At 38.6% G+C, this 12607-nt stretch overlaps 1 protein-coding gene and 1 long non-coding RNA gene across 9 annotated transcripts in view; both read left to right on the plus strand.

Moving 5' to 3' along the window:
* Positions 1-12563, plus strand: part of LOC131678520 (uncharacterized) — a 111525-nt gene extending 98962 nt beyond the window's left edge. The window contains exon 3 of the long non-coding RNA XR_009303669.1: positions 12323-12563. This is a non-coding gene — a long non-coding RNA (uncharacterized LOC131678520). The remainder of the gene's footprint in view (positions 1-12322) is intronic.
* LOC131678513 (innexin shaking-B) overlaps positions 1-12607 on the plus strand; it is a 1756176-nt gene that overhangs the window by 1026879 nt on the left and 716690 nt on the right. The window lies entirely within an intron of this gene.

Raw genomic sequence — 12607 nt, forward strand, 5'->3', positions numbered from 1 at the left:
CAGATGGCTGGAAAATTTGAATGTAGCCCAGAGAGCGATTGAAATAACCCCTCACATACGAAAATTTGTAGAAGGTGTTCAGTCGGACAAGAAGGAACCTAAGTGCAAATCATACCTGGATATTGTCAACTGCCTCAAAGATCCGCTACTGGTTTCGAAATTGGCATTTTTTAAATCGGTTGCCTCAGAAGTTGAACCGTTTTTGCGTGAATATCAGAGCGACGATCCTTTGGTGCCTTTCATTTATACATCGTTGTGTCAAATGATTCGAAACCTTGTCGAAAGGTTTATGAAAGCTGAGTCCTACAAAAACGTTTCCCAAATTAAACTGAATGATGTAAAGGAAGAGAAAAATCATTTATCGCTGAAAGATGTTGTATTAGGCTTTGATACCAAAAAAGTTCTGAAAATGACTCATAATGTCAAAGAAAAAGATGTGCTTCAGTTCCGATCAGGATGTAAGGAGATGCTTAAAGCGTTGGTGTGCAAAATGATGAGTCGTTCTCCACTAACATACCCTTTAACAAGAGCAACATCTAGTTTGGATCCAGCTGTCATAACTGCCGATTCCAGCATAGCTAAGAGTAGGTTTGACAAGCTATTAACTATTTTAACGGATGCTGGGCGAATTAGTGGCGCATCTGCAGATTTGGCGATTAGACAATATCGAACCATTTTAACTAATTCTAGATATGCTTCAAAATGTGAAAATTACGATCGAAAAGAAACCCGTCTTGATCACTTCTGGAGAGAGTTACTGCCACACCATGACAGTAGAGAGTTGCTTGCTGTGGTTAAAATGACATGTTGTCTATCACATGGCAATGCCAATGTCAAGCGTGGGTTTTCCGTTAACTCCGAATGTTTACAAGAAAACATGCGGGAAGAGTCAGTAGTGGCACGTCGACAGGTGTACGATGCGGTTCTACATATGGGAAGCGTGGACCGATGGGAAATACCCAATGCGCTTCTCCATCGAGCCAGAAACGCACATGCTCTGTTCATAGAAGATCGGGATCGCCGTAAGAAAGCTGCTGAAGAGGCCGGTATAATGACATCGATGAAACGACAACGTGAAGCTGATGCAAGGGAGCTGGAAGCTAAAAAAAGAAAAGTGTTGGAGGATGCTAATAGAGAAGCAAATATGTTAGAAGAGAAGATAATTTTATTGAAACAGGTATAACCGAACAAAGGAGATGTACTTTGCAATAGAAGTTGGATTAAAACATATTAAAAATAAAAATTTACCCGCAAATGTTTTCTGGAAAAATTATTAAAATACCTGGAAAAACCTGGAAAATCAGGGAATTTTATTTTCAGATATGAGTCGACACCCTGATTGACATAACCTAGACATTTCACACTATTTACTTCAATGCAAATAAAAACTTTGAAATATCTACCTGTCTCATTCACGAATCGCATTCTCCTTGTCGTTCTCTGTTTAAGGGGCTTGAAAGCACATGTGACCTTGTCTCATTTTACTATATTCAATTGTGCGTTAAAATACTGGACCAGTAAAATCTATTCTGTACGTAAATTTTTTTTCGGGAATATGTGACCAAAAAGTAAACTTTGAATTCGTCAAGTAAGGACGCATGAAAACAAAAAGAATAAAACCAAAAAAGATGGAAGCCCTAGAAAGTCCATTGCATATTTATTAGCCTTTTCTCAGAAGATGGGATTTTCAAAAACATTTCAAAACTTTTTGATGCAATGGTTCTCAAATTCGGTTTATTCATTTTCTTTATTCAAAAATGATTTTAGCTTCAAATATATGACCATTTCATTTTAATTAATTATTTCATTCCGCATCTTTTTATTCGTTTTGTTCATCTGCGTTCATTTTACTTATGTTATTCGTTTCATTCTTTGGATTCACTCTGATCAGTTTATTCTTTTTGTGCATTTTACTCATACCATTCATTGTTTTCATTGTATGCATGTTATTCATTTTTTCCAGTTTATTCATTTTGTTCAGTTTCTTCATTTTAATAATCTGACTACTTTTTCAGCTTTAATCATTTCATCCAAATAATTTATTAGATTCAATTTATTTCTTTATATTAATTTATAACCTCTTACCATCGTTCAATTTTTCAATGCATTTAATTCTTTAATTTTCTTCTTTTTATTCATTTTATCACTTCAGCTCATTTTGTTTATTTGATTCGTTTGTTTTATTTATGCATTTCATTTATTTTTTACTTTATTCATTTTGTTCATCCATTGTTTTTATTCATTTGATCCATTTCATTAATTTGATTCATTGTATTCACTGGATGAATTAAATCAATTTGATTCATTTAATTCAATTGATTCATTTAATCAATATGATTAATTTGATTTATGTGATTCGTGTGATTCATGTGATTCATTTGATTCGTGTGATTCATTTGATTTATTTGATTCATTTGATTCATTTGATTCATTTGTTTCATTTGATTCAATTGATTCATTTGATTCATTTGATTCATTTGATTCATTTGATTCATTTGATTCCTTTGATTCATTTGATTCATATGATTCATTTGATTCATATGATTCATTTGATTCATTTGATTCATTTGATTCATTTGATTCATTTGAATCATTTGATTCATTTGATTCATTTTTTTGGATACGTGATATTACTTTTAGACTTTTAGCCTGTACACTTGTTGGTTGTTTAACATAATGTGTTTTATTCCATTTTAAAATCTTACGAGCTAACCTAGCTAACCTGACTTAAACTATTCTATGTACATCAAAATGGGAGGAGTCAGTTACAATTTCAAAGTACATAATTATGTACGGGTAGCGTAAAAAAGGGAAAACAAATCAATGAATAAGTATGGGTGCATCGGTTGCTATCGGTGCTTGTTTGGTTACGCAAGGCTGTTTATTTGTCGCCTCAGCATAATAATGACCTAGTGAGAATGTTGCTATAACAAGTGGTGCGAACCAGAATGGTTTAACTTGAATGCGCCCATCTGGTTATGCAAGTTGGATTTGAAAACGATCGTTCAAGTGATTTACGATCTGTGGGAAAATATGAGTGTGGCCTCGTTTCAAGTGGCCTGACTAAAGGATATGTTAAATTCGGTTTTTATGACCTGTGACCTGAGAAGGATTCACATTGGTGCATGTAGGGATTGGTTTTGTGGGAATAATTTGTGGTGCTAGAAAGTAAGTCCGTTACAATTTGATTCATTTGATTCATTTGATTCACTTGATTCACTTAATTCATTTGATTCATTTGATTCATAGGATTCATTTGATTCATTTGATTCATTTAATTCATTTGATTCATTTGATTCATTTTATTCATTTGATTCATGTGATTCATTTGATTCATTTGATTCATTTGATTCCTTTGATTCATTTGATTCATTTGATTTATTTGCTTCATTTGATTCATCTGATTCATTTGACTCATTTTATTCATATCTTTAATTTTATGCATTTCATGTTCAGTCATTCGTTTTATTTCATTCAATTTGTTAGTATGAGTCAATTTATTCTATTAATCTTATAACTATTTCTAAATATAATCTCAATTTTTATGTTATAACCTAATCTAATTTGATTCGTGTATATTATAATTTTGATTTCCATTAATTTTTCTACTCATTTTATAAATGTAAAAACCTATTGTTTCATTTTTTGCTTTACTTTTTTATTTCGGTCGTTTTGTTGATTTCTATAATTTATTTAGTTTATTCGAGATTTTATTCGTGCAAGATTAGGAACTGTTTTCATCCCACCCCTAGTTGGGTGCCTACTTCTCGTGAGTTCTGCAAACTAATTTAATAGTGAAATGTGTAAGAAATGTCTCATCTCACTGCTAGGTGGATTAAATCGGTTTTTTGAATAAAGTTGTTCGACAAAGACACCGTGATATTGTTCTTCGGTGATGACTGAACCGATTTTCTCAAACCAAGTCTCAAATGGAAAGCAAAATGTGCAGTTGAGTATTGCGTCGCCGCCCCTCCTCCCCGCCTTGCCCTTACACCTCCCTCCTGGACCACCCTCACGCCCGCATTTCCTTCATCCACCCCGTATACCGAAATAAGATGAAGGATTTCTGACGCATCCTCCACTCTCACTCTACTAACCCCCCATTCCGTCCACTTACAAACCCATTCCACCAACATTTCAAAATATAATCACATGAAGATAACATTGAACTCATGCTGATTAAGCTAATTAAATATTATTCTTTTGCCTTTCCCATATAGAAAGGTTATGCAATTGCTCCAAAAACCGACTTTCTAACCAAGGCCCGGAGGGTCGAGTCTCATATAACGTTCGACTCAGTTCGCCGAGATCGCAAAATATCTGTGTGTATGTATGGATGTATGTATGTGTGTATGTATATATGTATGTATGTATGTATGTATGTATGTGTGTGTATGTGCGGATTTGTTAACAAAATGTCCACATCGGTTTCTCGGAGATGGCTGAACCGATTTTTACAAACTAAGACTCAAATGAAAGGTATAATATTCCCATAGGTTGCTATTGAATTTCATTTTCAACCGACATATTGTTCCGGATTACGAGTTGAAGAGTATGTTTACAAAACAAAATTTGTTGATTTGTCCACATCGGTTTCTCTGAATTTCCTGAACCGATCTTGACAAACTTGATTTTAAATGAAAGGTCCATCAGCTGCTGTTGAACTTTGTGTGGATCCGAGTTCCTGTTCCTGAATTACAGGGTGATACGTACGATCACGGAGCAAATCCCGATTCTAACGAATTCTGCGATGAATGTAAAAAGGTGATTTTTTTTCCAAAATGTAAACACAACTGTTGAATTTGTAGATCTAGGTCACCAACAGTCATTCAAAGTCTCTTTGGCCACACTGGCCACCATCGACGGATCTAGAAGCATCAAAATTCAGAATAACGGTTATATTGGTTTCTCGAAAATGACTAGACCGATTTGATCAACTTAGTCTCAAATGGAAGGTGTTGCGTCCCCGGAAACTGATATTAAATTCCATCTCCATATGACTTCCGGCTCCTGAGTTACGGGTTGTGGAGTGCGATCACATAGAAAACTCCGATTCAAACCGATACCGCGATGAATGCAAAAAGGTGCTCTTATATATACTTACCAAGTGTAATAAGAATGAAAGACATTTCCATTATGTTATATTGTACGAACCAGCTATTAAATCATTGTTTGGAGAAATGAGAAAGGCACAATTGCAGCTCTAGGTGGATTAAAACAGGTTTTTCTCACTGACATTGTTTCACTCTTTTTACTATAACTCATGGTAGACAACCCTATTTTATTCAATTCGTTTATTTGATAAGGCACGATGCGTTAGCTTAAAGGTGCCAATTTTGTTTTGTTTTACATTTTAAATTACTTAAAACTAGGGGATTACATATTGATTTTTTTTAATGAAACTAATGCGATTTTATAGCTATCTTATATATCTACACAAGGGGGTAATGTGATTTTCGTAAGATTAGGGGGGTCATTTAGTTTTTATGGCAATATGGTTTGACATTTTTATCAGTGAGATTATTGGACCAAATAATGTTTAACTAAGGAGAACAATTTTTTACGACTATCTTAAAAGTAGGAATAACTAGAGGGCATGATTGAATTTTGTAAAGATTCGTAATTAGAGTTATTTTTAGTGGGGAGTAGAGTTGGGTATTTTCAACGAGATTATATAATATAATAGTTAAAACTAGAAGAGACAGGAAAACCTAAATGCTTCGGTAAGATATTTGGAAGGTAGGGGTGTTACTTCTGGGTATAAGAGTCAGGAGAAGGATGGTAGACAAAGATGGCAGGGAGAGAACATTATTTCAATTTCAGGCATCAGGAGATCAACAGATGGTTTACAAACTCGGGTGGCCTTCATCAGGAAGAATCATGTACTGGGACGCCGGGTGGTCCACCTCAAGATGGCAGGGGTTTTTCCAAACGATTTCCTAGTACGGCTCAGATGTGGATCGGCTACGTTTCGAGTTAAGCGTGTTATGTTCGTGCTGTAGGTCCCGTGTCTGTTGGCTCATTCGATACAGATGCTTTGATACAGGTGGAAGAGTGTTTTGAGAATGATAAGGAAAATATGAAGGGGCGGTTAGATTTGTTATTGATGGTTTTCACAAAAGTATATATAAGGGACATATAGAGGACATCGCGGCTTGCCAGCACATCTCGAACCGGGACGTTGGTTAGTCTTCCTCGGGCCCGCAGGGTAGCCATTAGCCGAGACCTGGCGGAACTGTACTCGGTGCACGCCCAGACAATGTGCTCGATGTCGTGATAGCCGTAACCACAAGCGCAGATACCACGAGCCCAATACGCCGAAGATGTGCATCCAGCGAGTACTGGTTTGCCATGAGTCGGGACATCACACGAATGAAGTCACGACCCACATCCATCCCCTTGAACCAAGATTTGGTCGATACCTTAGGGATTATCGATTGTAGCCACCTTCCTAGCTCCCCACTGCTCCACGAAGTTTGCCAACTTTCGAGAGTTCTCTGATGAGTAATACTGAAAAATTCGCTGAAGCAAATTGGTCTTTCGTAAACGTCACCTTCTAAGGCACCCACCTTAGCTAAGGAGTCCGCCTTCTCATTGCCCGGAATGGAGCAATGAGAAGGGACCCATACCAAGGTAATCTGGAAAGAGTTGTCAGATAAAGCACTCAGTAGCTCCCGTATTTTCCCCAAAAAATACGAGGAGTGCTTTCCATGCTTCATCGAGCGAATAGCGTCAATGGAACTGAGGCTATCCGAAACGATGAAGTAATGGCCTACGGGAAATGTTTCAATGACTCCAAGAGTATACTGAATGGCAGCTAGTGCTGCGGCGTTACGTGAAGCAGGATCACTGAGTTTGTAGGAGGCAGTGAACTTTTGATTGAAAATACCGAAGCCAGTGGACTCTTCGAGGTTTGATCCGTCAGTATAAAACATTTTAGAACAGTCGACTTCTCGGAATTTATTATAAAAAATGTTTGCAACCACTTGTGGGCGTATGTGGTCCGGAATTCCACTAATCTCGTCTTTCATGGATGTATCGAAGAAAACAGTAGATTCAGAAGTATTTATGAAATGCACACGGTTGGGATTGTAAGAAGAAGGGTTAATATTCTGCGCCATGTAGTCAAAGTACAGGGACGTGAAACGGGTCTGAGAATTGAGCTCAATAAGCCTTTCGAAATTTTCAATCACCACAGAGTTCAAGATATCGCATCAAATGAGCAATCGATATGAGAGTTCCCAAAATCGGTTTTTCAACGGTAAAACGCCCAACAGCACTTCGAGACTCATCGTATGGGTCGACTGCATGCACCCTAAGGCGATACGCAAACAACGATACTGAATTCTTTCGAGTTTGAAATGTATGTTCGCGGCGGAGCGAAAGCAGAAGCATCCGTATTCCATTACCGACAGTATCGTTGTTTGATACAACCTAATTGGGTCTCCTGGGTGGGCACCCCACCATGTTCCGGTTATTGTACGAAGAAAGTTTATGCTTTGCCGGCATTTCTGTTTCAGATACCGAATATGGCATCCCCAAGTACCTTTCTAGTCGAACCAGACCCCTAGATATTTTACTGTGAAGACCTGAGCGATAGTTTGACCCATTAATAGAAGCTGTAGTTGTGCTGGTTCACGCTTCCTTGAAAATACAACTAGCTCAGTTTTCTCCGTGGAAAATTCGATACCCAGCTTAATAGCCCAAGCAGACAAATTGTCCAAGGTATTCTGTAATGGTCCTTGTCGATCGACAGCTTTGGGTCCCGTAACAGACACCACCTCATCGTCTGCAAGTTGCCTTTACGTGCAGGAATTGTCAAGACATTCATCAATGTCGTTGACATATAAATTGTATAACAGGGGGCTTAGACATGAACCCTGGGGAAGGCCCATGTAGCTAAATCGTGATGTCGATAAGTCACCATGCGAAAAATGCATGTGCTTTTCCGACAACAAGTTTAGTAAAAAGTTGTTTAAAGTCGCCGAAAGACCATGCTGGTGCAGCTTCTTGGAAAGAGTGTTGATCGAAACTGAATCAAAAGCCCTCTTAATATCTAGGAACACTGATGCCATCTGCTCTTTGCTAGCATAGGCCATTTGAATTTCGGTTGAGAGCAACGCAAGACAATCGTTCGTCCCTTTGTCTTTGCGAAAGCCAAATTGTGTATCTGACAGTAAGCCATTTGCTTCGACCCAATTGTCGAGGCGGAATAGGATCATTTTCACGAACAACTTCCGGATACAGGATAATATTGCGATCGGACGATACGAATTGTGGTCGGAGGCTGGTTTTCCTGGTTTTTGGATGGCGATGACCTTCAGTTGTCTCCAATCGAGTGGGACAATGTTAGCCCCAAGAAACTTATTGAATAAGTTTAACAAGCGTCTCTTGGCAGAGTCTGGCAGATTCTTCAACAAGTTGAATTGGATTCTGTCTGGCCCTAGAGCTTTAATGTTACACGACAAGAGAGCAAGTGAGAACTCCACCATAGAAAAAGGCGTTTCGTTCGCGCTATCGTGGGACGCGGTGCGGTAAATCTTCTGTGCCGGGCCGGAATCCGGACAAACCTTCTTGGCGAAATCGAATATCCAACGGTTTGAATATTCTGCACTCTCGTTAGTATTTTTTCGGTTTCGCAAACCCCGGGCCGTGCCCCAAAGAATGATCATCAATGTTTCTCTCGTTAGTCCGTCAACGAACCGGCTTCAGTAACTACGTTTCTTGGCTTTGATCAAACTCTTCATTCGCGTTTCTAACGTCGCATATTGTCGACAGCTAGCGGGTAACCCATCGTCTCTCTTATACGCGGCGGCCTGAGCACTCTTTGTCCCACCACGGATTAGGATAGCGTTTTTGTATGTTCGCGCCGGGTACTGGCTTAGTCTGAGCATGATTCGCACTGTCGAGGATCAAGCCAACCAAAAAGCTGTAATCTTCCTCTGGAGGAAGTTCTTGGGTAGATTCGATGTTGTCGGATATCGCGGCAGCATAGCTCTTCCAATCGATATTTCGTGTGAGGTCATACGAAATATTGATTGATTTCAATTGCCTTGAACCGTTATTGATTGAGACTACGATCGGCAGATGGTCACTGCCGTGGGGATCAGGAATTACCTTCCACGTACAATTAAACCGCAGCGAGGTTGAGCAAAGGAACAAGTCTAGGGTGCTCGGGCGCGCTGGAGGAGCAGGAATCCGTGTCATTTCACCCGTGTTTAAAATTATCAAATTGAAGTTATCGCAAAGATCGTGAATTAAAGAAGACCGGCTATCATCATAGAGGCAACCCCATGCTGTACCGTGAGAGTTAAAGTCTCTTAAAACTAGTCGCGGTGCTGGCAGGGATTCTAAGATGTCTTGTAGCCGTCGGTGCCCAACCGCGGTGTTGGGCGGAATATATATGGAAGCTATGCAAAGGCCTTTGCCTTTAGTTGTTACTTGACAAGCGACAACTTCAATACCTGTTATCGAGGGAAGGTTAATTCTGCAGAAGGAATAGCACTTTTTGATCCTCAAAAGCACTCCTCCATAGGGGGTGTCTCGATCCAGGCGAACAATATCAAAGTCGTGGAAGTTGAGATCTATATCTGAAGGTAATCAAGTTTCACATAATGCAAATGCATCGCAATTCAAATTATTTATTAAAATTTTGAAGGAATCGATTTTCGGGATGATACTTCTGCAATTCCACTGTATAACAATGATCAAATCCGTGACCTCGTTTGATGAGTTAGCCATCGAAGGATACAATCGCTGAGAGGAGGGGCATTTAGCAGTCAACTGCTTCAAAAATGTTCTCACTGTAGGGAGAAAAGCTAACATAAGACTTTTAATAGGATCAGTAATATTGAAAGTTTTTATTATCCAGTCCACTATGTCCGAGAGTTTTATAATTCCAGTGCTGTGATTATTTTCGAACACTTGGGATTTTGATGTTCCTGGAAGTGCTGGGAACTCCTTCTCTGAGCTTAATCCTCCGAGACCAGGAGCTAATTGCTTCGGTTAGGTTGCAACACTTCCAATAGATGTGACTTTCGGAGCCCCGTCTAGGGACACCTTCTGGCCTTTACAAGGAACTTTAGGAGAGGAAATGTTCCTCCTCTTCCTATAACTTCTAGGCACCCTAGTAGATCTTCCCTCTTGTGGGTCACCAGCCTCGCCCTCGTTAGGAGGCAAGTGAGCATAGATGTTTGTTGAAGATGGTGGCGTAGGTTTCTTTAGCATTTCTGCGAAAGAATGTTTCAGTTTATCCTCGCGTAGTTTGTACGTGGGACATGCCGAGATATCATGCTGACTCTCTGCACAGTAAGGACACTTTTCGGCTTTCTTACTGCACGAATCATCTAGATGATTCTCCCCGCATTTTCCACATCGGGCCTTATTGCTACAATAGGTGGCTGTGTGGCCCAATTGTTTACACTTAGTGCAATTCATGACTCGCGGTACAAACAGACGCACAGGCAGACGAACCTTGTGCAAGAGGACGAAATTTGGCAAAGCGGTATCAGCGAAGGTCACCCGATAAGAGTTTGATTGGGGGTACGTTTTTGAACCATCCCCCGCAACTACTACTGAGTGCAAACGCTTGCACTCAAGTATTTTCACTGGCTGAAGGTAAGCGGTCTCTAAAACGGCACGTCAAACTCTCATCGGTGACGACGCCTTTGCACCTTTACAGCTGGAATATACACGTTATAATCCCGCGTAAAGTACCCATACCAAGCAATATCGTTTGCATGCTTTGAGTTGGCTAGCAACACCCTTATCTTGTCCGAGTGGACCTTTGAAATTTCGGTCACAACCGAGAACCGTCCTGTCAGGTGTTTAGAAATCTGAAGAAGATTCAGTGATTTAGTTTTGGGCCGAAAGAAGACCACAAATGGACCAGTTGAGAGCTCTGGATAGCATTTGGGCCGGGGGGAGCCTTAGAAGTTGAACCCGATTCAACTTCCATTTGACCATCCGGAGAGGGAACCATAGAAAACGTCAACGCACGGGGTCAACGCCCGCGCAGACGGAAGAAAGCAATACATGTGTTACAAAAGACAAAAACCACTTAGCTTTAAACTGGTGTCCAACGACGAACCTATCCAGCTTATACAGCTGGCTATTGTTTAATCCTCACACGCAAACGAAAGACTAAGGACCGAATCGAACTGGCAAAATAACCTTGAATGCGGATTAGCACTATTCTTTATCGCCACACGGACTAGAAAAAAAAACAACTTATGTCTCGATGGAGAGCTCGAAAACGAATTGTAGACAATATTCTTCATGCGACTTATTCACAAAAGTGTTCCTGTTGTGCGGACAACTTTAAAATCCAATAAATAACGACTAAGATATGACCGGTTAAAGTAAGCGTTCCCTTTTTCCCTTGGTATTCCGAGTGATAATCATTTCGAATAACGACATTTTACTTATTACGTTTGAAAAACTACATACCAAAAAATAATGAAAATTAAACGACATGTAAATCAATATGAATGTAAACATACAAAGCTTGAATAAAAAAATTGATTGAAAATTAAGTTGAATTCAATGCACTCAATGAGAGCATCAGAAAGCATGTGATTTTACACTTTCGTTCGTGTAATATTACATGTCATTTATTTTATAGCACTATGGGATTAAAAATACATTCAAGAGCATTGGTTTGCCGTTTAATGAAACTGTAATTTCCAATCAACGTGTAAAATTACAATAAATATCGCTGAATATCGTTGTGTGTATTTCTGCTGGAACTTAATTTTACATTTATATTCATGCTCCAAATATGTGCATGAAAATAAATCTAAAATGACAAATAAAAATCTGTTAATATCTTTCCCAATTACTGAAAAATAATATGAAATGACGCATAATATGAAATGCCGCATAATATGAAATGCCGCATAATTACATTGGACAATGTATATCACATCATTTGAAACACTAGAGATGTTGGCACATGTTTTCCCAAAATATTTACTTTTGTATTGCGTGGAATAGTTCTTAAATATTCAAATGTTTCTGAAATATTATTTGCCCAACTGCAAGGTTGGTCACCCGTCCTGATTAGTACATATTATGCTTTGTTATAGAAGATTTATTAGGGTGAAATAAGTTTACTGCAAAACTATAAATCATATCATCGAAAATTGTCTGGTAATTAGGTCTTCATAACAATTAATAAACTAATATTAGATAGAATCGTTATAATTTGGCTCACTGTTTTAAAACACTGAAATAATCTGTCCTTAGATTATAATGACGATTATTAGTGATGATAATTATCAGTGCTATATATTGTCTCATATACACTCAATATCTATTTCAGACCAATATCCAATTTTTATGCTGATCAACTGTTTCACATTATTCTGTGTCATGATGCTCATAAACAAGACAACGAAGATAAAGAAAAAATAATGTAATGTGCAGTACTTGCCTACATAACTAAGAACGAGTTTTGTTTTTTTTTATCATAAAGGCAAACTAGTAACGAACTTGAATTTGTAGACTGACAATCAATCACTTTGATGTTTAGAGCTGGCAAATTTTCTTCTTTCAGCATAGCTACCAAAATATTTTATTTCCGCAGCTACATGTTACACGAAAGCTT

Source organism: Topomyia yanbarensis, chromosome 2, assembly GCF_030247195.1.
Source record: "Topomyia yanbarensis strain Yona2022 chromosome 2, ASM3024719v1, whole genome shotgun sequence".
NCBI classification, from domain to species: domain Eukaryota; kingdom Metazoa; phylum Arthropoda; class Insecta; order Diptera; family Culicidae; genus Topomyia; species Topomyia yanbarensis.